The sequence below is a fragment of the Leptonychotes weddellii genome, chromosome 1 (genome assembly GCF_054177405.1).
Source record: "Leptonychotes weddellii isolate Sample4059 chromosome 1, ASM5417740v2, whole genome shotgun sequence".
Classification (NCBI taxonomy): domain Eukaryota; kingdom Metazoa; phylum Chordata; class Mammalia; order Carnivora; family Phocidae; genus Leptonychotes; species Leptonychotes weddellii.
Genome location: NC_138369.1, coordinates 191,269,723 through 191,292,434, shown reverse-complemented (window position 1 = coordinate 191,292,434; position 22,712 = coordinate 191,269,723). Strand labels below are relative to the sequence as shown.

Here is a 22,712-nt window from a genome sequence, read left to right as displayed (position 1 = left end):
TCCTCAACTATAAAAACCTTCAAAGTATATTAATTATAGTCATTGATATTTCAACGTCTACAATGACCAAACCGTCCCTGGCTACCTGACGTTTCAGAAGGATAAAATGAATTCTATGTTAGGAACTACTCCAGGGAGAGGTAAGATCTTTACGTGATAAAGTAATAACGGACGCTGAAGATGCAAGAACCCTGCCGTAGGAGACTAAATCCGCAGAGCGGTGCACTGGGCATGAGCACACCGTCAAGAACTTAGCACTTACTAAAGAGGCTGGGAGGAGGGCACAGGCCCCCCTTTCATTTGCTGCTTCTAGGAAGGAAGAGAAATGCAAGAGGAAATAGCGCTCTAGTCCAGAGGTCCTGGTTTAATTTAAAATTTTTTTATATTATTTAAATTCCATTTAGGAAGTGGTTTGCAGAGCACATTCTGTTCTGTGACACTGGAGAACCACAACCTCTTCCCTGCTCCTGAGCAGGGTCCAGCTCAGTTGGAGGAAACGCGCTCTATCCCCGGGGCAGAGCGTGGGATCCGCCCCAGTCTGGAAGCCTCGACTCAACACTGGGACCCCCACTTAGACCACGAAGCTTCTGCGCTCTTCATTCTATTTCCCCAGCATTTTGGTCTTAACAGAACAACCAAAATGGACTTTGTCACTCTTCTACTTACTAAATTCAATATATTCCATTTTTTTAGCAAGTAAGAATAACATATTTTGCCTCGTTAGAAAGATTACTTTAGAATAAACCATGATAGATACAGCGCAGATGAATCTCTACATAATAATGGTGAGTGAAACAAGCCACACAAAAAAAGTGCCTACTGTCTGACCCTATTTATATAAAACTCTAGAAAATGCAAAGGGATTGGGGCGCCTGGGTGGCTCAGTCAGTTAAGCGGCTGCCTTCGGCTCAGGTCATGATCCCGGGGTCCTGGGATCGAGCCCCACGTCCGGCTCCCTGCTCAGTGGGGAGGCTGCTTCTCCTTCTCCCTCTGCCTGCCGCTCTGCCTACTTGTGCTCTCTCTCTATCTCTCTGTCAAATAAATAAATAAAAATCTTTAAAAAAAAAAAAAAAAGAAAATGCAAAGGGATCTATCACGACAGCAAGGAGAGGAGTGGTTGTCGGGGGTGGGAGAGGAGGTGGGGACAGGGGACCTTCAAAGGCGATGGGCACGTTCACCGTCTTCACTGTGGCAACGATCTCACCGGTGTCTCAAAACATACCAAGTTGCACATGTTAAAATATGTGCCGTGTTTTGACATGTCAGTTATACCTCAAAAAAGCTGGCTTTAAAAAAGACTACTTTGTTCTATACTTTAAAACCCCTCATCTTATTTTTTGAAGTGAATTAGTAAACATTACTGAAAATATTTTTGTGACCTGAGGGAAAACATTATTTCTTTAAACTCTGAATAATCTCATGTTTTATGGGAAATTAAAGCTTGCTGCACACATTCAACAACTCATTAAGTAGGCCAGGGAGTTCTCCCCATCCAGCTACACTTTACTGCTGTACAATCATTCCCAGAGGGACCCAATGCTCCCAGCACTGGGCATGGGCTCTGTGTTGCCACAGAGAGAAGGCACTGGGGGGTGGAGACAGACAGACAGACCAAGCGAGGAGGGGGAGCACTCAGGTCAAGCGGGGCGTGGGACCCTGGGTCCAGCAGGTGGCACGTGCATCGTTCCAGCCCAGAAGAGGCACGTCTCAGTTCAGGGCACGGAGCAGCCTGCCTCAACCCCCAGGATGGCGGACGGTGAAGGCAGGTACGAAGGATGTGGGAGGAGCCGAGCCCTCCCCGTTCTCGGCACCTGCTCCCTTCAGGACGACGGTCCACCCTTTGGCCACACACGCCCAAACCACCCAGAAAGGCCAACAGGCCAGCAGAGGCGCCTCTGCTATGGGGAGCACGCAGGTGAGCAGCAGCGCCTCCGGGCAGGGGTCCTTGGCCTCCCTACCGCAGGGGGCTTGGGTTTTCAGGCAGCGGGAAGTGGAGGTCTGCCTCCCAGGCGTTGACACCTCTTTTTTTTTTTTGTCTAATTCTTTAGTTACATACAGTGTATTATTAGAAGTCAGCATCCCTTACAGGCGGGACTTGAGGTCTTGTCTCCCAACGGTTATTTGTGCCAGACATCTACACTAAAAGAGATGATCAGCCACGCTGTTTTTATTATGACCTCCCCCCCTTGTTTTACGGAGTGGTTTTTCATAAAAATGAGGACTAATTTCGCCCAGTCATTGCTAGCAAACAAATAAGACCAACAGAAAAGCATTTCAGGCCCCAAACCCCGGCGGAGCCCGAGGGCCACCAGCCCGCAGCTCGGCCCCGTGCCCGCAGCATACACACAGATGCAGGGGACACGAGGCCACAGAGGCACTGGTCAACCCACCTTCTCCCATAAGAAACTCAGACTGGATCACACCTAGAACAAATCAAGACAAACAAAAATCTCTCCACAGGCTAAAAGACGAAGCCAAGTAAGAAAAGGAGAGGGATGGGGCACCTGGGTGGCTCAGTCGTTAAGCGTCAGCTCAGGTCATGACCCCAGGGTCCTGGGACCGAGCCCCGCATCGGGCTCCCTGCTCAGCGGGAAGCCTGCTTCTCCCTCTCCCTCTGCCCCTGCTTGTGTTCCCTCTCTCGCTGTCTCTCTCTGTCAAATAAATACATAAAATCTTAAAAAAAAAAAAAGAAAGAAAAGAAAAGGAGAGTGAAAGGAAAGATTATTTTGAGAGACTTTCTCAGGCAGGGCGCGGAGGGTTGCACCGGCAGCCCCGGGCAGGTGGGCAGTTCCAAGACCCCAATAGACTTCAGGGTCTAGAAAGATCCGTTAAGCCCTAAGCTTCCTGAAGGACCCTGTAACTAACAAACACAGCCACCAGCCTCTTCGATCGTCATGCACCTATATGTTAAATAAACCTGCGATGTTCTCAACTCCTTTCATCAGATTCATATCAAACTAACACATTTCCAGAAGTTCTTAACTCCAAGTCAAACAAATGTGATGTCTGTATTTAAGTAACATTATAATTTTAACAGTACTCAGTGAGGTTATTTATCAAACACTAAAAGTTAGTATAATATTATCCATTGCAAGGAGATGAACTGCTTAAATAAAAAAAACTTTTAGTATTTTTTATAGAAATCTCTCAAATTGATCTTCTTGCTCTCTTACTTAAGGCATAATAAATGTAAGCTTTTAACCAGAAGATGCCGACTACTATTCTCTTTGGTGAACAAAGCAAGAAACAAAAGGTCCCTGGTAAGGTGTTGCCATAAGCCAATCTCCCAAGCCCCAAATCACACCACCCAGATGCTCCAAGATGTATCCAAAAGGACTTGAGGAAAAAGTTTTCCTGAACTAGTGGTACACAGACACTTGGCAGAAGCAAAAGAAAATCCTCTCTGGAAAAATGCACCATCCTCTGAGGCCTCAAAGAATTCATACAAGTTGTTTTCCAAGGAAAATGAGCAGCTCTCAGTAAAAAAGATAATCCCACAAGGAAGCAAGCACTGAAGGATAAGCAGCATAAACAAGAGACAAAAAAAACAGACATTTGTATGTGACAGACCTGTCAAGCACACCATATATAAAATAACTGGTTAATAAAAATAGAACAGGGGTTGGGGTGCCTGTGGGTGGCACAGTCGGTTAAACGGCTAACTCTTGATTTCGACTCAGGTCATGATCTCAGGGTCATGGGATCAAGCCCCGTGTCATCGGGCTCCGTGCTCAGCAGGGAGTCTGCTTGAGAGTCTCTCTCCCTCTCCCTCTGCCCTGCCCCACTCATGCTCGCACGTGCGCTCTCTAAAAACAAAAATAGATGGGAAGCAGGAAAACAAAGAATAACCAATCAGACTTGGAAAAGAATAAACCTTCTATAAATAAGAAATTATTAAAGACTAAAATTACTAAAATTAAAAACTCGACCGTGGGTTTTACCATCCTACTAGACAAAGGAGAAATTGAGTAAACCAGGAGAGAAAGCTGAGGAAGTGACCAGACGGCAGCCTGGGGAGAAGAGGGACAGAGGAAGGGGCAGATCCAAGATGCCCAACCGACCCCACGCAGAGGAAGCCAACAGACCTGTAGCCCAGACCCGCGAGGAGTGGCAGGTCGGCAGGGCCAGCTCCCCAGACAGCCGGGGAGGAGGGAGGAAGCTTTCAGCTGGACGCAGAGAAAAGCTGAGCCTGAAACTACAGACCCACCTAACATCTTTTCACAATGAGAACAAATAAAGATGTTTCCCCAACAAATCGCACCTGAGATGGCTGGCCACCAGCTGACCCTTGTTTGGAAGAAATCCTAAAGGATACCTTTCAGAAGAAGGGAAGTGATCTTGGAGAGAAAATAAGTAACAAAAAAGAATGAAGATAAAAGCAAGTGGCATGTGGAACATGACATTTCTGTTCAGGAGTGCTCTCATGTTAACTTTCTGGAGTTTAAGTAAAAGGTTTTTTTTCTTTTTAAAGAGTGCTTTAATTTAGAGTCTTCAATAATCCAAATTGGTATTTTCCTAAATTTCCCTTAGTACAACGAACCTGACACTTTCCTCAAAAAATACGATCTAACTGTGAAAAAACTGAAAACAGAAAAAAATAAAGAAAGAAGCTGATAAAATGAAAACACTTTTTTTTTTGCCAATCATGAAAATAGCCCAAGTATGCAGATGTCCCTACACATTCCTTCCCTTGGGAGGAGCGACGGCGACAGCTGGGGATGGTGTCCTTGAAGGCTCGCGTGTGCCCCTCCTGCAGTTACCGTGAGCAGAGATGAAGGGCTCAGCGGAGAGGTGCACCCCTAGCCGTGCAGCCTTTGCTAGACCCTCATGTACGGGGCCGCTGCCTGGGTGAGTCCCCGGGGTAGAGAACAGCTGCTTCACACATGTGTCTAGAGCAGGGACTCCTCGAGGCTTCACGTCCATGAGAAAGGCAAAACTGTGTACAAAATGGTGTGTTTCTAAGCCCACGCGCATCTTTCTAACAACAACGTCCACAGCTTTAATCGGGTGCTCAGAAGGACCTCTGGCAGACAAAGTCACCCTTCTTGGAGGACCCTGAACTGACCCAAACCCCGTCCTCTCTTGGGCACTTAACCAACAACACTTCACATCTCTTCTTTTTTCAATACAACTATGGCTCGTCAGTGGTAACCTAAAAAGTGAAGTGTTAGGGGCACTAACCGTGGAATTCGTAACCTAAGCCAGAAGAGTTACTAGCGCTCACAGGGCTCTAATTCAGTTCTGAGGCGTGTGGCTCCTGCGCAGAGGGCCACTGGCCCACAGTCCAGAGGGCAGTCGCTGTCCATGACAGCCCTAATTTATCAAGCACTTCAACTACGACCACTCTTGTTTCTATCACTATACTGTTAATTTTGCTTTATCGTTTCACATCGGTTTAACATGGGCTATTTGTGCACACAGTGATGAAAATTTCATCAGGTTTTTTAATCATGATTGTTCAATAACTAAACTTACCAGTATCATGAATCATCTCCAACCTCGTTACCCCCCTCCAATTTCGATAAAGCAGTGACAGTTCATTTACTGGCAACCTTCTGACTCAGGGTGTGAACTCTGACTTGCCACACACTACAAGGTAAGTGTGACACAGCTACCCAGCTATGTGGAAGTGTAAGGACTGCTCTCTTACATCACATAAAATGACAGGTAAAAAGTGTAACATATCTCATAAAGAATTTATACATGCTGCTGACAAATTTACTGGAGCTGACTCATTTAATCTCTTCCCAACTCTTTGATAATGTTGAGCAATTTTTCCACTAGAAAGAACCACCACTGTTAAAGATATTCAAGGTATGGAATCTTGCCATTAAGGGTGACCTAAAAAGGTTTTTGGGGTGCCTGTGTGGCTCAGTCAGTTAAGCATCCGACTCTTGATTTCAGCTCAGGTAATGGTCTTGGGGTCGTGAGATGGAGCCCCTCGTCGGGCTCTGTGCTGAGAGTGGAGTCTGCTTGGGATTCTCTCCCTCTGCCCTTCCCCCCACTCCCTCTTTAAAAAAAAAAAGATTAAAAGGCTTTTTATTGAAAATGGTGAGAAAGTACGTGTCTTCTTTCCTCTCTTCCCAAACTCCATCAAAATGGCAGAAAAGGTACTTCTTGGCAATGAACCATGATAGGACTGAAACATTACGAAGCGGGTTCAGCAGCAGACAAGGGAACTCAAGTAAGTGGTTAAGGCATCAAGCGGATGAAATCAGGTTGACCTGAAGGAGTAGCAGGAAGTACAGTGCAAGACAACTGGGAGGGGTCTCCCAAGAGTGAGGAGCCACGGGGCAGTCCTCGCACTTCTAGGCTGAGCCTGAGAATTCCCCTCCAAAGACGGTCTGGGGATTTCCAAAAGAGGGGAATCCAAACATGGCCACTTGGTCTTGGAAGAGAAGCAGATCAGAGCACAGGGCAATTCTACATCAAATCATCAGCACTGGAGGTACAGGGGAGAGTAGAAGACAGTGACCTGTGAAGAACGAGAATCAAGCTGACACCTGACTTCTCTTCAACAACACCAGACTGTGGAAAATAACAGGAAATGCTCTCTGAGTTTGAAGGGAAGATTATAAGAACCTGGAATTCTGGACCTGACAAAGGATCCATCAAGTGTGGGAACACAGTAACTGCATGCAAGAACCCAACAAGTCTCTCAGCCACACACTCCATAAAGAAACGGATTAAGGACGCACTCCAGCAAAACCAAAGCAGAATCCAAGAAACAAACAGGATGGGACATGCGAGGCCATGGCACCTGATGCAGCTCAGAACTGTGAAAAGAAACCAGAGGTTCCAGTCAAACATGCTCTTTTCCTGGGCAAGAGTCCTGGGGTACAGATTACATTTTCTGCTTCTCCAGTCAGAGTGCTTGGCTCTGTGGTGAAATACGTACTGTTATAATCCTACAAACATTGTCTTCCTTATGTTACCATGTTTAGATTAAAGCCACAGAAGAAACACAGAAAGCCTAACCATAGATGAGAAAGACTACAAATCCAAAACTGTAATTCACGAACACCAAGGCCTGGGGAGGCCCTGTGCCTGGCGCCCTGCGAGAGCTAACAAACACAAGTGGGACCAGAAGAGCGAAGAGACACAGACCATAAACTGTTCACCCCTGGGAAGAGGGGATGGAAAGAAGTAATCTTTAACTGAACTGACATGCATTAACGGGTGGGAATATGTTCTAACAGCATATGCTGGTATTATTTCAAGATTTTTTAAAAACAGTTAATTGAAAGGGCGCCTGGGTGGCTCGGTTGTTAAGCGTCTGCCTTCGGCTCAGGTCATGATCCCAGGGTCCTGGGATCGAGCCCCGCATCGGGCTCCCTGCTCCGCGGGAAGCCTGCTTCTCCCTCTCCCACTCCCCCTGCCTGTGTTCCCTCTCTCTCTGTGTCTCTCTCTGTCAAATAAATAAATAAAATCTTTAAAAAAAAAAAAAGAAAAAACAGTTCAATTGAAAGGGCACCCTCATCAGTCAGGGACTTATGAAAACACTGCAGTGCATCTATAGGACAAAATAATATGTACTCACTGTATTAAGTGAAGCAGTTATAAGCATTACATTAGTTACATAAAATCAGGATTTTTTTTTGAGAGAGAGAGGAGCAGAGAAGGAGAGCAAGAATCTCAAGCAGGCTCCATGCCCAGCATGGAGCCCAATGGAGGGCTCGATCCCACAACCCTCAGATCACGACCTGAGCTGAAATCAGGAGTCGGACACTCAACCGACTAAGCCACCCTGGTGCACCTAAAATTGGAATTTTTTTAAAAACTATTTTTTACTCTGAAAGAAAATAGATAAAATGCATGTCCTATGAAGAGGGAGATACCATTGTACTAACATGTCCATGGTGTGATGAAAAAGGTGCATTACAGAGTGATGTAAACCCATATATATCAGAAGTCCTATGTATATAACAGGAATCCTGCATATATAATAGGGAAATCCCATATACACACACAACAGGAATCCCATATGCACCACAAATCCCATACACACGGCAGAAGCCAGTGTTAACATGCACCGCGGGCATGCGCCCTGCCGGGTTTTTCCCATGTAGCCCACACACAGCACCTTCACGTGCCCGAAAAGCTGGCCTAGCGCTGAACACAGGGTGGCGAGGACGAGCCAGCGTGCTGGAAGGCCACCCCAGTGGGAGCTGGGAGGGGCAGCGGGCACAGGCTGCTTCGGAGAAGAACGTGGGATGGACGGCGCTCCGACAGACCGGGTCCTCTACCTCTGTCCCTAGAGGAAGAAAGCCAAGAAACACAGCAGCGCTGCTAGTTCGCACGGTGTCCTCACAGCCCAGACAGAACACGTGCCGGACAAGCTCTGTTTATGCAGCGAAAGGGAGAATATAAACCATTTGTCCGCGCGCCAGCTGTTAGTCTATGTCCATCTGTGCCACGTCCCATTCCAGTGACCTGAAGAGGCCTGTAGAAACACACAGAGGGACGCCGTCTATCAGCTGCACTCCGGGGATAAATTACATATTTGCCCGGGAAAACAGATGCAGACTCACGTACGAAACGTTACCAATATCTGCTGTGGGGCAGTGGGGCTCACAGAGCCTCTTTCTTCCTGTTTTGCATCTCGGCAAAGTACACACGGTTCACAATGAGCATGTTTTGTTTTCAAATAAAATGTAAAATCTCTTAAAAGAAACTCGGAAACGCAAGAAGTGTTCTTCAAAGATGCCACCAGAGAGCGCAGGCTCGGGTCCGACCTGGAGCCCTCCCCTCGTCCAAGGCTGCTTCCCAGTCTGGTCCTGTTTATTAGATGGAACTAGGCAGCCCCAGGGAAGTTCGCCCCGAGGACACAGGGACATGGGGACACACGGCCAACCAAGGCCATCTGACCCCACGTCCCAGAAAGCACTGTCTCTCCCCCAGGGCCCACCCTCAGGCAAAGGCTCTGTCTCCGCGGTAAAAACGCGGCACACGGTTCCTGACAGAGAGAGGCAATCCAGGCCGTCACTTAATTAGCAAATATGTAGCTCTTCAGCTTTTGGTTCTGCAGAAAAGAATATAATAAAGCACCCTACAGCACAAATCCTTGTCCCTGACATTTAATTTGGTGGTCATCCTTGCCCCAGATCCTGGGTGAGACGCTGGACCCCCGGAGCAAGGCCAGGGCTCTCGGGCTCGCCACCACGACGCCGTGGGCTACGTGACGCTCTGCAGACTGCACAGCGGGGTTTGAGAGCCGAGAGCCACCCCTTGGACATGTTACAGACGCGAGCAGAAAGAGCCTGCGACTCCTGCAAGAACAGGAGGGTTTAACTGATACAAATAAAAACAGAATCTCCACTCTTAAACTTACACAGTGAACACGTGAAGTTCAAAACCCAAGGATGCAGAAAAAGGGGTAGACTCAGGTTGAAGTCAAAGACGTGTGCCCACAGGAAGTCACAACCGCGAGAGCACCACAAAGAGGTGAGCGGCACGGGGGAGCGTCCGACCCCTGTGAACTGTGCATGGGCCCCAGGGCTCGCTCTGCCTGGAGGAGGTGGGTCACCCAGAGCCATCACAGAAGCTGTCCACTACCCTGGCGCCCCTGTGCCCAACGAGGACACCAGCGTGCCACAAAGCTTCCTACGTGACCACGGGCCTCCAAGAACCACTCTGTGACCAACAGCCAGACAGCAGGACTAAAGTGGGTCACCTCCTCCTGACCACGAACAGGTGCAATCAAACATCCAAAAACATGCATTTTTGCATTTCTGGGAGGAGGGCACAGAACTAAGTTCCCAATACCGTCTATCACCAGATGACGGGCCACTTGGACTCCCCCTGGGCCCTCACCAAGCGTGTCTGCGAGCGGGCTCGAGGCTATGCAGCAGACAGAAGTGTGTCTCGCAAAGACCACCCTGCTTCCCGGCCACTGTCCTGAGTGAGAGCTCCGGCCCCATTCCCCGGCGAGCCCCGGCCTCCGTACACAACAGCAGGACCTACGTGCCCGGAGTGAGGAGCAGAGTGGGGAGCCTGTCTGCTCGAGAACCCAGCTCCCCAGCCCTGAGCGCCTCGCACTTTCCCTCCCAGAAACCAGAGTTAGCAGCAGTGTCCACCGCACACGGCACAGCCAAGGACTGAATAAAATGATCAGCCCGAGCTGCCCAGTCACGCTCCCAATCAACAAAAATTAAGTGATGGTCAACAGTTTTCATGTTTGTTTCAGGGCAGCCCCACCTCCTCCGTGAAGCCCCTGCAAACGCAAAGCTCTCCCAGTGACTGTGGGAGACACACGGGATCCCCCGCTGGCCAGACTGGCCCTCTGCCCACGCAAGGGCACACACCCTTGCGCCTCTGTGACCGATCCCGGCTCCGCCCTGGCACGCGCCCTGGGCCTGCACGGCCACAGGGAGGGCCCCGCGTCCCCCTGACATCCCTGACAAACTCCACTTCCTCCCGCTACTGCCCACGCTGGTCTGTGTGCTCCGGCCGAACGGCCGCAGGCCTTGTAAGGAGGAGCGGGATGGCCTCCCTGCAGCCCCGGGCCCGAGCCACGGGCGAGCAAGCGCCCGTTCTGCAGGTGGTGACCTGACTGGTACGCGGGGTGTGTCTACTAATCCTAACAGTCATTGAAAAGAAACTTCATGCCACAACCATGTTAGATCACGTGGTTTTCCTCAATTTATAAAAGAATTCTAGTCCTTTGGCAGCTGTTTAAAAGCACTTTTAACTAACTAAACATTCCCCTTCTCATCTGTGACATGTATACATGACCAATCATAACAGTGGATTGCTTGTAAAAGTAAAAGCCAGTTGTGGACTTCCAATGTGAAATCTCTGAAAAATTTATAAAGGGGCTGAGCTAAGCTGACCTTTGCACTTGGCAGGGAAGAGCTGACGGAGCTGCAACCGTGTCAGCGCGAGGAGCTCATTCACACAGTGACGAACGGTGAAGACCTCTCAGTAAGTGGGGCAAGCGCCAGGTGGGCAGGAGCCACGGAGGCGACCCTGCGGGCCACCCCCACCCCCCCAGCACCCAGGGGATGCATTCCGCTGTCCCAGGCACCTTCCTCGGCAAAATTAAGGACACCAGTTGTAAGAGACCAAGTTCTAGAGACACTTTAAGACCCATTAAAAATAGACAGGAGTTGAAGACAAAATGAATAATTAACATTTTACAAAATATTTTTAAGTTTTATTATCACATTTTTATTTCCCCAACGAGCCCTAGGGAAGGGATTCAAGCAAGGCAAGTAGATTCCTTTTTTCATGAACAAATAAAACCAAACATTAAAAGATGATGCGAGAAATACTTAGACATTCTGTCTCCAACTCCAGATCTTCCCATGACCCTGTAGGCTCCATCTGGCTGTGGTCCAGAAAATACACGGGACCCCCGGGCCTCCCCCCTGGACTGTGGCAGGGGGACACACGGGACCCCAAGTGTCCCCCCTGAACTGTGGCACGGGGACACACGGGACCCCCAAGCGTCCCCCCTGGACTGTGGCACGGGGACACACGGGACCCCCAAGCGTCCCCCCTGGGCTGTGGCACGGGGACACACAGGACCCCCGAGCGTCCCCCCTGGGCTGTGGCATGGGGACACATAGGGCCCCCTCGTGTCCCCCCTGGGCTGTGGCACGGGGACACACGGGACCCCCTAGTGTCCCCCCTGGGCTGTGGCACAGGGACACATGGGACCCCTGAGCGTCCCCCCCGGACTGTGGCATGGGGACACACAGGATCCCGAGCGTCCCCCCTGGGCTGTGGCACGGGGACACACGGGACCCCCGAGTGTCCCCCCTGGACTGTGGCATGGGGACACACAGGACCCCAGAGCGTCCCCCCCGGGCTGTGGCACGGGGACACACGGGACCCCCGAGCGTCCCCCCTGGACTGTGGCATGGGGACACACAGGACCCCCTAGTGTCCCCCCTGGGCTGTGGCACGGGGACACACAGGACCCCTTACAACTCACGGTTCATCTTTCAACCTCCTGGTGATCCTCTGGGCCTTTGGGATGGCAATTCTGGGATCATCACCCCGTGGGCCCAGGACATCCAGTTCACCATGCCATCTGTGGAAATTCCTAACCGCAGGCCCTTGGCTCTCAAAAGTGTCCCCATCTGAGCAGTAAACTTCCTGGCCACCTACTTTAACACAAGCCTGTGTCCCCAGACCATAGGGGAAAGTGAGGGTCTACAGAGTACTGCTGGCTACCCAACTCCCCACTTCACCCCAGGTGGACCAAGCAAGAGATATTCGGGGACCCAGGTCCCCTCACCTCTTATTTCCACCCAGCTGCATTTAGAACAGAAGGAGTATCTCCCAGAGCAGCTGTGCTTGGAGATAAACTTGAGATCAGGGCTTGCGAGCTGGTCCTGGCCCGCGCCCAGACGGCCCAGGGAGTAAGAGGAGAGCACGAGACAGAGCCCCAGAAGCACAGAGAAGGCAAGGCTCTGCCAGAAGCTTCCGTGTATCTCCAGGGAACTGGCCACGCGTATAGTAAGGCTATCAAGTATTCATGCCTTTCGTAAAACCAAAACTGGCAACTCCAGAAAAGATACCTGAGACAGAACTCAGAAACGATGAGCCAATTTCTTTAAGTTACAAGGGGAACAAAGGTTTGCTTGTTTTTAAGAAAAGATGTAGGTGTGACAAGAGCGTGGCAGAGAGCCCTGACCCCCACCCCCATTTCCTTCCCCAGGGACAGAAGTGTGAGCTGCGCACTTTAACTGGCAATCAAAAGAAAGTCCAGGGGCACCTGGATCGCTCTGTCAGTTAGGCATCCGATTCTTGGTTTCGGCTCAGGCCATGATCTCAGGGTCGTGGCATCGAGCTTGTGTCGGGCTCAGTGCTCAGTGAGGAGTCTGCTTGAGATTCTCCTTCTGCCCCTCCTGCTCATTCTCTCTCAAATAAATAAAATCTTAAAAAAAAAAAAAAAAGAAGGAAGGGAGGGAGGGAGGGAGAAAAGAAAGTCCAAATGATCACTAAACACATGAAAGAAGTGCTCGACGTCATCAGCCATCAGGGGATTGAAAATTAAAACCGCAGGGAAATACCACAGAGCACCTTTGAGAATAGTAAAGATTAAAAAGGCAGAAATGATGAAGACCGCCAATGCCCCAGGGTGGGGGGGGGGAGTGTGGAGAGAGTGGAACACCTACGGATGGTCGAGTACGCCCACCTAGGGCCCAAGCCCAGGAAGACTGGCGCTTCTCTATCAAAACACGTGTATCAGAATGGTCACCATGGCTTTACTCATAACGGCCCCAGATGATAAATATCCGCCATCAGAAGGATGAGTGAACGGACGATGTGGGCAAACAGTGGATTATTTTCCACAACACTAAAAACCCCCACACCAGACCGAGCCTCTCAGATACAATCCCGAACAAAAGAGAAGAGACACAAAAACGCTTTCTTTGTATTTATACAAAAAAGTTAAAACCAACAAGCAGGCAGGCAGGCCTATGGTCCAGAGCTGCAGGTCAGGTGCTTGGGTGACACACCTGTCACTCAGACTCCAGGCCGGCGGGAGGGTCTGGGCGCCGGCCGCACCCCGCGGTTTGTCCTGGGTGGAAGCTCCGTAGAAGCGTGCTCTGGGACAACTCACTGACGGTGAGGGCACATCTGAGCTCCGTGCGATGCTCCTCGGCGGTAGTTACACCACCGAGCGCGGTCCGAGCCACCGCCGCTGGGCGGGAAGCGTGGGAAGCAGAGGGTGTCCCAGGTGCCAGATGCGGAAACAGAGATCTCAGCGGCACACACACAAGCACCCGCTGGGGAATAAAGGCGAATGCACAGCTCGCTTTTAGGAAGCCTGAGAGGAATCTGTTTTGAAACACTTTATATGAGATTTAATATGTTTCTTTATTACCTTTTAAAAACAATGGCTTATTCAGAATAAATAAGCACAGGTCCCGGGGAGTGGTGTGTGGGGCCCACCTTCTCCCCCTTGAGCCTTTCCTGGGCGTGGCCTTCTGTTATTAAATTGTATGCTTTACTTATTCAAAATAAAACGAATCCTGACAACAACTGTATCTAGAAATACTAAAGGCACAATCAGGGCTGGCAACCTCCTGACTCTCAGAACTTCTACAGGGACGCGCGTGGGCTTAGGTGTACCAGGATTAGTCCTCAAGCTGCTACCAGCGAAGAGTTTAATCTCCTAGGAATTCAAATAGGTTCCCGTCAGTGACAAGTATTTAGTTCAATTCTTGAAGAAAAAAATGAATAAAAACCAAATAGTGAACAAATTCTCTGCACCCCTGCCTCACCTGGTTCTCGGAAAAAACGACCCCCACACACACACCCCCCACCCCCTCGGTCTTGAAAACCCGTCGGACTGGCTGGAAACACAACCATACTTGGGGTACACCTGCACCATTTTGCAAATTAGTTGAAAAAGAAATTAATAATTATTTCATAGAGTAAACAGATTAACATTTGAAAGTGCGTTTCATGAATGGAAAATGCTAGACATGCTACCCTGGGGTTAACTTCACCACCTTCAGAAGAAAATTATGCAGGGAAAAGAATCTCACATTTTCTTCTCAAAATTTAGAAATGAAAAGGTCAAGTAAAAATAAATACAAAGCAAACTAATTTGAGCTCCTCTTCTCCCTGTACAAGCTAACAGAACAGAAAGCTAAAGTTAAAAATAAAAGAAGTGTGAGCTTCTTGGAGGAAGGCCTGTGGGGTAAAAGTATATGCTCACATCTGACTTTCAGCTGAGACAGGACTAGGTGACAGGCCTCCCCAGCTACGCTCTGCTTTCCCCAAATACCCTAATAAAGACAGAACAGAAAAGAGAGAAAAACTCCTCACAGAGCTGAAAACCACATATTGACAAGCTCATCCCTGCAATGATCTACTGTGGAAATCCAAAGCAAAGTTTCAGGAGTAAACACAGTATTTTTACTTAAAACTAGTTTGTGTTGGCTTTTCTATCACGTGCAGCGGAAACATTAGCAAACCTGGAAACACCCAAAAGGTGCACGACGGGGTTGAAAACACTGTGGTCACGCGCTCACCCTTCACGGACTGTCAGGGACGTGCCGGAGGGCGCCCACGGCCAGGAGCGGAGGGAGAGCGCCGTGGACGGCGCGATGTCCCGCACCGTGACAACACCGCGTCCAGAGGGGGGCCCCTGAAACAGCTCCCCAGACGGGAAGCCGCTCACAGGCGAGGGCGGCAACATGCACGCCACGCGCGCGCACAGCCCTGCCCACGCTCACGGGAGGCAGCTGGGCAGACTAGTGGCTCCCACGGGAACTCCAGAGCCCCGGGGACTGACCAGGCACCAGCGCCACGACAGCTGGGCATCTTGGGCGGCAGCTTCGTCTGTGGCCTCGGTTCCCCACCTCTTCCGCGAGGGGTCAGCAGTGCTCGCTCCCTGGGGCTGCAGAGAACAAGCAAGCGCCCAGGGTGACCCCCGTACCCAGTGGTGCCTTTGTGCATGAGTGCACGTGCGTACACGCGGGAAGACACCACCCAGCGTGGTTACGGAGGTCATCCCAGTGAGGAGACGACTGCTCTCATCACTTTTTCTTGTCTCTTTTGTCTGAATGTTCTGTGACAAGCATGCAATTTGTAACAGAAGAACACGCCAAGAAAGGCTCGAGGGGGCGAGAAGGTGGGCCCCACACACCACCAGACTGAGGCAAGGCTCAGGGTACCACAGCCATCACGGGGGGCCGCCCGTGGCAACAGGCTGAGTATGAAACGGGCAGAGCGAGAGCTCAGGTGTAGACTCTTCTCTGAAATGCTTTCTTGTACACAAGAGCCACAGTGGAGGATGGAGAGGCACGTTCTCTCCAGCCAGGCCCCTAATGCACCTAAATTAGTTCAGATGTAAGACAGAAAGAAATGCCTTTCTCCCATGCACAAATACATCCTCCAAAACGGGACGTGGTCAGCAGAGAAGGGGGCTCGTGGCAATCAGGGAAGGGGATGGCAGGGGATCCTGGTAGTCAGAGTGAGCAACCCCAGAGCGGGCTATGTGGAAGGGGCCAGTGGAGCATCAGGCTCCACACCACGTGGCGGCCCCGTCGCCCTCTCCCTGACCGCTCCTGCACCTGGCTCAGTCTCATTACGCAGGGTGGCTGCTATCCCATGGCTGAGACCTGCCTGAGGCGAAGCTGTTCCCCACCCCAGTTGAGAACCAGTGCCTCGGGAGCCCCCCTAGCAGCCAGCGGGGCTGCCATGGGCCTCCTGCCCACCCACCACGGAGTGAGTGAGCACTTCCTGGCCCGGAAGGGCCTTGGCCTGGGACCCACCGCTCCTGCCCCGCTGGGTACACGAGGACCAGAAGCAGAACTGGCGCTCGGTCTGCGTCATCACCCCTGAAGGCACCAAGCAGAGGAAAGACTGTGTGGTCTTAGACCCACACTGGGAACTACACAATTAGGTCTTCAATCAAAACAACAATTCAGCCTTTAACAAAAACCCAGGGGCAGAGAATGCAGTCTCCTGTCAACAGAGGGTGTTTGTTGTGACACGGTGGTGGGAGGGCCAGGCCTGTGGTTCAGGAACGGAAGGTGCCCAGCACAGCCCAGAGCAGAGGTTCTGCGCTTCGGGAAGCTCTGCTGGTCTCCGAGTCCTCCTCTGCATGTCTTTCCTCTTCTCCCTCTGACTTCTTCAGCTCAGATCCCCAACACAGACTTGAGCCTCATGACGCCAACATTCTCAGCGCCGTGAGCACAGAGCTCGTCCGGCCACCGAAGGGTGGGCTCCACCGAGTCACCCGGCTCTGCAGGCACAGGGGTCCACAGCCACACAGCCCACAGACGAGGTGCCGCCCCCTCCCTGGGCACTCCCCTCTGTCTCAGACCCCTTCCAGCCAAACTGGGTCTGCACACAGACACACCCCAAGAAAATGGCAGCCAAGCAGACACCCGCACACCGAACAATCCGTAAGTGTGGGGATGAGGCGTGGGCTTGGAGGAAAGGAAAACAGCCCAGAGTAACCACAGGACCCAGAGACGGAGCTAAAAGGGCGTCCGGCAGGTTCCCGAAAACCCACCGACTCGATGTGCACAGTAGCCACAGCCTAGAGACAGACTTGCCGCATTGCTCTCAAGCCCATTTCAAAGTATACCGCCCGAGAGCAGGCTCAGAAACGAACCACCGGAAGCTTCCAGGCTCTGCGGAACTGCTTCGTCTGCCTCACCACGCCGGTGACGTATGGACACTGCTGACAGCTTACTTCCGCCGAGGTGACGAGCAAAGCCAGCACCCCGTGACGCTGGGGCGCCGTCGCTGCGTGTGAGAGTGTGCGGGGTGACACACACCTGCCTTCCCTATTTTCCTACAGGATTTTGGGCTTTTTCTTCTCCACGGTTTTTAAATATTTATGATCTACGTTGCAAAGATTTTTCTCTTTGAAAAAGTTGATCCTTCTGTCTTCCAACTTTACTCACATTTTGTTGTTTTGTTTCACTCAGGCAGGTTTCCACGGTTGGCAGGATTCTTTTAACGGAGTCCATTTCGACCATCTTTTCTTCTGCTGAACCTGAGTTTTGAGTTCTACTTTGACAAGCCTGGCCCAACACTTAGGTTATATTCAGTGTGTTTCTGTCTCACACTTGAATAGTTTCACCTTCCACATTTAGCTCTCTGATCCATTTGGAGCTTATTCTTGCACATGGTGTAAGGCAGAAATCCAATGTCTTTCACACAGTGGTGCTCAACTGTCCCCAGATCACTTCTTCAGAAGTCCCTCATGACCCGGCAATCTGAGATACCACCCTAATCACAGACGACACGTCCGTCCGGATCTGGGCTTCTTTCTGAGCCCCCTACGGCACTGGTCACGTCATGACCACGCGATCTCACATGGAGAGGCTCTCCGGTGCATTTTAATGTCTGGTAGGCTATGCACCTTTTCTCAGCCCCTTCTCTTCTGAGTTTCTAGGTCTCCATGCGTGCTTGTTTTTCTGTGTCCGTTTTAGAATCGACATGTCCAGCCCGAGGGAAACTAATGACTCTTGTTGCATTCATATTTTTATTGGAATCACATGAACTCTGCGCATTAGCCCCGCGGAGAAGTGCCATCGTAATGATGCTGTGACACCCTAACCACGAATAGGGCATGCCCTTCCATCTGCTCGAGGCTACTTCTGTGTCGTCTCAAGAGTTTTTAGAATGGTCTTCACTTAGGTTTTGAACCTTTCTTACCACATTCATTCCTGACTATGGGATCATTTTTGTCACTACTCTGAACGGGCCACCTCCTCTACAGTATCCTCTGTGAATACTAAGTTACAAGGATGTTTGTATGTTACATGTTTATTTCTGCCTTGGCGAATTTTTATGATGTGGGTTTTTTAAATCACGGATTCTGAGGCTGTGCCCTCCCCCACGGTGGCTACTGTATGGGCCAGCATACCACCATAGAAGGGGCTCCCTGAGGATCCTGCAAACATCATTTTACCTATTCTATTCCAAATCTTATGCCTATGTTTTCTCTTGTCCTGTCCTCAACCTGGCTGGTAAGAACATTAGGATCCCCCTTATAATCTTTAATGAAACTGCACATCTGTGTTTTGTGCAACTTCTGCATCTCCCTTCCCTGGGGCCCATGCACCCTGCTGTGAAGAGGACAGATTAGCCCCAGAATTTACTCTGTCGGCTTCATCTTCAAATACATCTTCTTCACCCTTCTGGCTCATGTTTAAACCTTGGATAAAACGTTTTCATAGAGAAAAACAGAACTTCCATCTAAAACAAACTGAATGACTGACACTTGTGGGTCCTGAAAAAGAGATTTTTGGATTTCTAAATGTTACTTTTTTATCAAAACTTGAAATAAATAGGAAATACATATCCAACTCCTATTTCATTACTTCAGTATTCCAACAATCATGTATCGTATCTACTGCATCTTCAGCCACGTCCTCTCACTCGCAAGGGATGCCTTCCATCCTGCTCCTCCCTGGCTTGGAGTACCTTCTGCCAGAAGGACCCTAACCGACTTCAGACAGCACTAAACAGGCTTTGTATAAGTAAAGCACGTTAAACTTTTCTTACGTTGCTGGGAAAATTCATTTTTTATTAATTTGTTGTTTTGACTAATTCCTAACTCACTTTTAGGAGACTAAGAGAAAAGGGGGACAGCAAACACACCCAAGGCCTGTGGCTTCCCCCAGCTCTCCCTGGCTTTACCGTGGAGACTCACATCTGGGAAATTCAATCCAGGTATCATGGTACACACATCTACGCACACTGGTCTCTGGCCCACACGGTTAGGATGGTTTGGGAGCAACAATAATGAACGCATGTAGAATGATTAGTTACTGACAGACTCTATTTCTATTAGTCTAGGCTGCAACAATGAACATGACCACAACCCACACTGCACACAGACAGCCTGGTTAAATATCATAAAAGGGCTTTAAAAGCAGCAGGCATCCTAGGCAAATGAAGAAAGGGACCTACTGAAAACCAAGGAATGTAGTAAGATCTCCGTCACAGGAAACAACTGCAATAAAGACAAAGGAGTCCGTGCCACCGTGGAAAAGAAACAAAAGCAAACAGCTCTGAAAGCTTGAAATCCTATTGATAACACTTGAGAATCTAAGAACAACATCATCAACATGAAATGACAGCAAGGTAGCTCTTTTCTCACAAAAGAATTTCCATGCCAGATTGTTGATCTTTGTCCACAGTTGTTTCACAGAACAAAGACACAGGATCACGAGCAAACCAGACCAAACATCAAAGAGGCTGATCTCAGCCAGAATTCCTAGATACGGGCATGCCGTAGAGAGAAAACTCACCCCACAAGTTCAAAAGCCTGGACGTGGTGGGTTTCTTGGCACTTGGTAGACAGGCGAGCCAGGATTTCAGGTCCCGCACCTTCCCAGGGCGCCATATGCTTGCTCGAAGCCCAGTTCTTGAAACACGCTTACAACCCACGTGTGCACACTCGTGCGAAGTAAGTCTATGAGCAAGCACAGGAACAACACAGTTAGCATGCTTTTATCTGCATGTTCAAAACAACTCCACATTTCCTTACGCCTAACTCTTAGGGGTTGTCTCATTCAAAATACGTTCAGTTAATTGTGACCTGAGAACCACTGAGGCTTCAAGGGGGTATCTGAAGAAAATGGAGAAATCATGCCATCTATCTCTTTTATCATACTTAAAAGCCCAAAATGAAACCAGATCTTCTCTAAAAAATCACAAGTGACAAAGTCAAATATCAAAAAACCAAAGGATCAAAGATGCATCTAAAACATAACAGAAAATCACTTCAGAAGTGAACCCAGCACCCCGCATCACCTCTCTTTGTTTTCACCTCTCTTGGTTTCCACGCTAACCCTGTTATCCAACCCAGCACTCAGCAGGTTCGGACTTCATCCAGGAATATTTCCCCCAAGGAAAAATGCCAACTTTGCATTAACGTCATAAACACCACGGTCCCTTGCGGCCAGCCGTCACCTCAAGAAGACTTGCAGGACGGGTATGGAGCAGCGTGCTGAGCCAGGACCCCCAGGCTGGCTGTTGGGAGCTCACCAGGACAGCAGGTGGCACTTCCAACCCCATGGGCTGCCCACCACTGCAAGGCAGGGGCCCTGCTCCCAAAACCCCCACTTGCCACTCCTGATACTTCCTCTGCTTCAAGACCCTTTTAGTGTCCCCTGCAACACTGTGTCTGTCCACCTGGGCCAAACAGACCATCTCAACTTTGCTGGAGCTGGCTGCTAGCCAGCTGGACAGGAGTTTCATCTCAAAGCTCTTTGAGAACCCCCTCCCTGAGAACACCTCCATTCCTGGCCCATCCTCCCACCCCTACTCCCGTCTCCCAGCAGCAGTCGGGGCCGGCCCCTGCCCTATCTTCCCTCTTCTTTCTGGAGTCTAACTCTCCCCCAGAGGTCCCAAGGTAAACAGATGCAGTGGGCAATGGCCCCTCTCCTCTGGCCCTGCTCCTTTATGCCCCCCACTGCATGGGATGACTACAGAATCCAAGCTTACCACACCCAGGCAGCACCTAAGTCTTCCCAGAAGACTGTGACCACACCCACATATATGTATCCTGTTAAACCCAAACTAAATGCAACCTAATGTGACTTCCTCTCAGCCAGCTCACAAAGAAGCCTGAGGCCGTCCAAGGTCTCCTGGGACAGGGGATGTGCAAGAGAGAAGCGGGTGGACAAGGAGGCAGCAGTCCTGGTGACTCAAGTTAAAAGATCTCACTCCTGAGAGATGTAAAACGTGTGAAGACTCTGGCCAGGAGGGACCTCTGCAAGTGAAGTCCCTGGACATCCACATCACTATGACCCCAGCCTCACCCAGGGGCCTCCCTGGCAATATGACCCTTTCCTGCTGAGTGGAGTACATGCTGGCAAAACCGAAGGATATGCTGTTGAGAATAACAAAAGTGATAAACCTACAAAGAAAACCAAGGAAACAATTAACACAAAAGTCAATGATACTGGGCGCCTGGGTGGCTCAGTTGGTTAAGCGACTACCTTCGGCTCAGGTCATGATCCTGGGAGTCCCGGGATCGAGTCCCACATCGGACTCCCTGCTCAGCAGGGAGTCTGCTTCTCCCTCTGATCCTCCCCCCTCCCATGCTCTCTCTCTCTGTCTCATTCTCTCTCTCAAATAAATAAATAAAATCTTTAAAAAAAAACAAAAATAAAAAAAAGTCAATGATACTTAGGGCAGAGGATGAGAACACAAAAGGAGCTTCTAAGGAATTATTAGCTTTTTAAAACACATTTTTTAAAAATAGACTTTATTTTTTAAAACCATTTTAGATTTAAAAAAAAAGTGAGATGACAGTAAAAAGGTTTCCCACATACTCACACTGAGTTTCCCCTTTATAAGCATTTCACATCAGTATGGTACATTTGTTACAATTAACAAACCGATATTAACATGTTATTAACTAAGCGTTCAGATTTCCTCAGTTTCCCCTAACGTCCCCCTTCTGTCCCAGGATCCTGTCCAGGACACTGCGTGACACTGATCATGTCCCTTTACATCTCATCTTGGCCGAGACAGTTTCTCTGATGACCCTGACCGTTGGGAGGAGGATCAGTCAGGCGTTTGGGGGGATGCCCCTCGTTGGGAGGACGAGTCAGGTGTTTGGGGGATGCCCCTCATTGGGAGGAGAACCAGTCAGGCATTTGAGGGGGCTGCCCTTCGTTGGGAGGAGGACCAGTCAGGCGTTTGGGGGGATGCCCCTTGTTGGGAGGAGGACCAGTCAGGCATTTGGGGGATGTCCCTCGTTGGGAGGAGGACCAGTCAGGTGTTTGGGGGGGATGCCCTTTGTTGGGAGGAAGACCAGTCAGGCATTTGGGGGATGCCCCTCATTGGGAGGAGGATCAGTCAGGCGTTTGGGGGATGCCCCTCATTGGGAGGAGGACCAGTCAGGCGTTTGGGGGGATGCCCCTCGTTGGGATTAGCATGATGTGGTTTCTCATGAGTGGACTGGGGTCAGGGGTTGTCGGGGGGAAGACCACACAGGGAAGTGTCCCTCTTATCCCATCCGGCCCAGGTGCCTACCGTCAACATGACTTGTCCCACTGCTCATGTTGGCCGTGGTCACCTGGCAGAGGTGTGTCTCTCCGGTGTCCCCACCCCATGTGGCTCCTTCCCTTTCCTGCCCTGTCCCCCGGGGAAGGGAGTCGCCACGCCCAGCCCACACCTAAGGAATGGGGAGGTGCGCTCCGCTCCCCGAGGACGGAGCGGCTGAGCAGACACTGCGGGATTCTCTTCGGAGGAGGAGATAAATACTG

At 50.2% G+C, this 22,712-nt stretch overlaps 1 protein-coding gene and 1 long non-coding RNA gene across 7 annotated transcripts in view; one reads left to right on the top strand and one right to left on the bottom strand.

Moving 5' to 3' along the window:
- Nucleotides 1–22,712, top strand: part of POFUT2 (protein O-fucosyltransferase 2) — a 345,437-nt gene that overhangs the window by 102,065 nt on the left and 220,660 nt on the right. The window lies entirely within an intron of this gene.
- Nucleotides 1–22,712, bottom strand: part of LOC145716626 (uncharacterized) — a 46,666-nt gene that overhangs the window by 9,525 nt on the left and 14,429 nt on the right. For 3 of the 6 annotated variants that reach the window (XR_014139447.1, XR_014139451.1, XR_014139450.1), the window contains exon 2: nucleotides 19,743–19,906. This is a non-coding gene — a long non-coding RNA (uncharacterized LOC145716626). Of the gene's footprint in view, nucleotides 1–19,742; nucleotides 20,595–22,712 lie in introns of those variants that run through there. The other 3 variants (XR_014139452.1, XR_014139454.1, XR_014139446.1) reach the window with 3 other exon arrangements.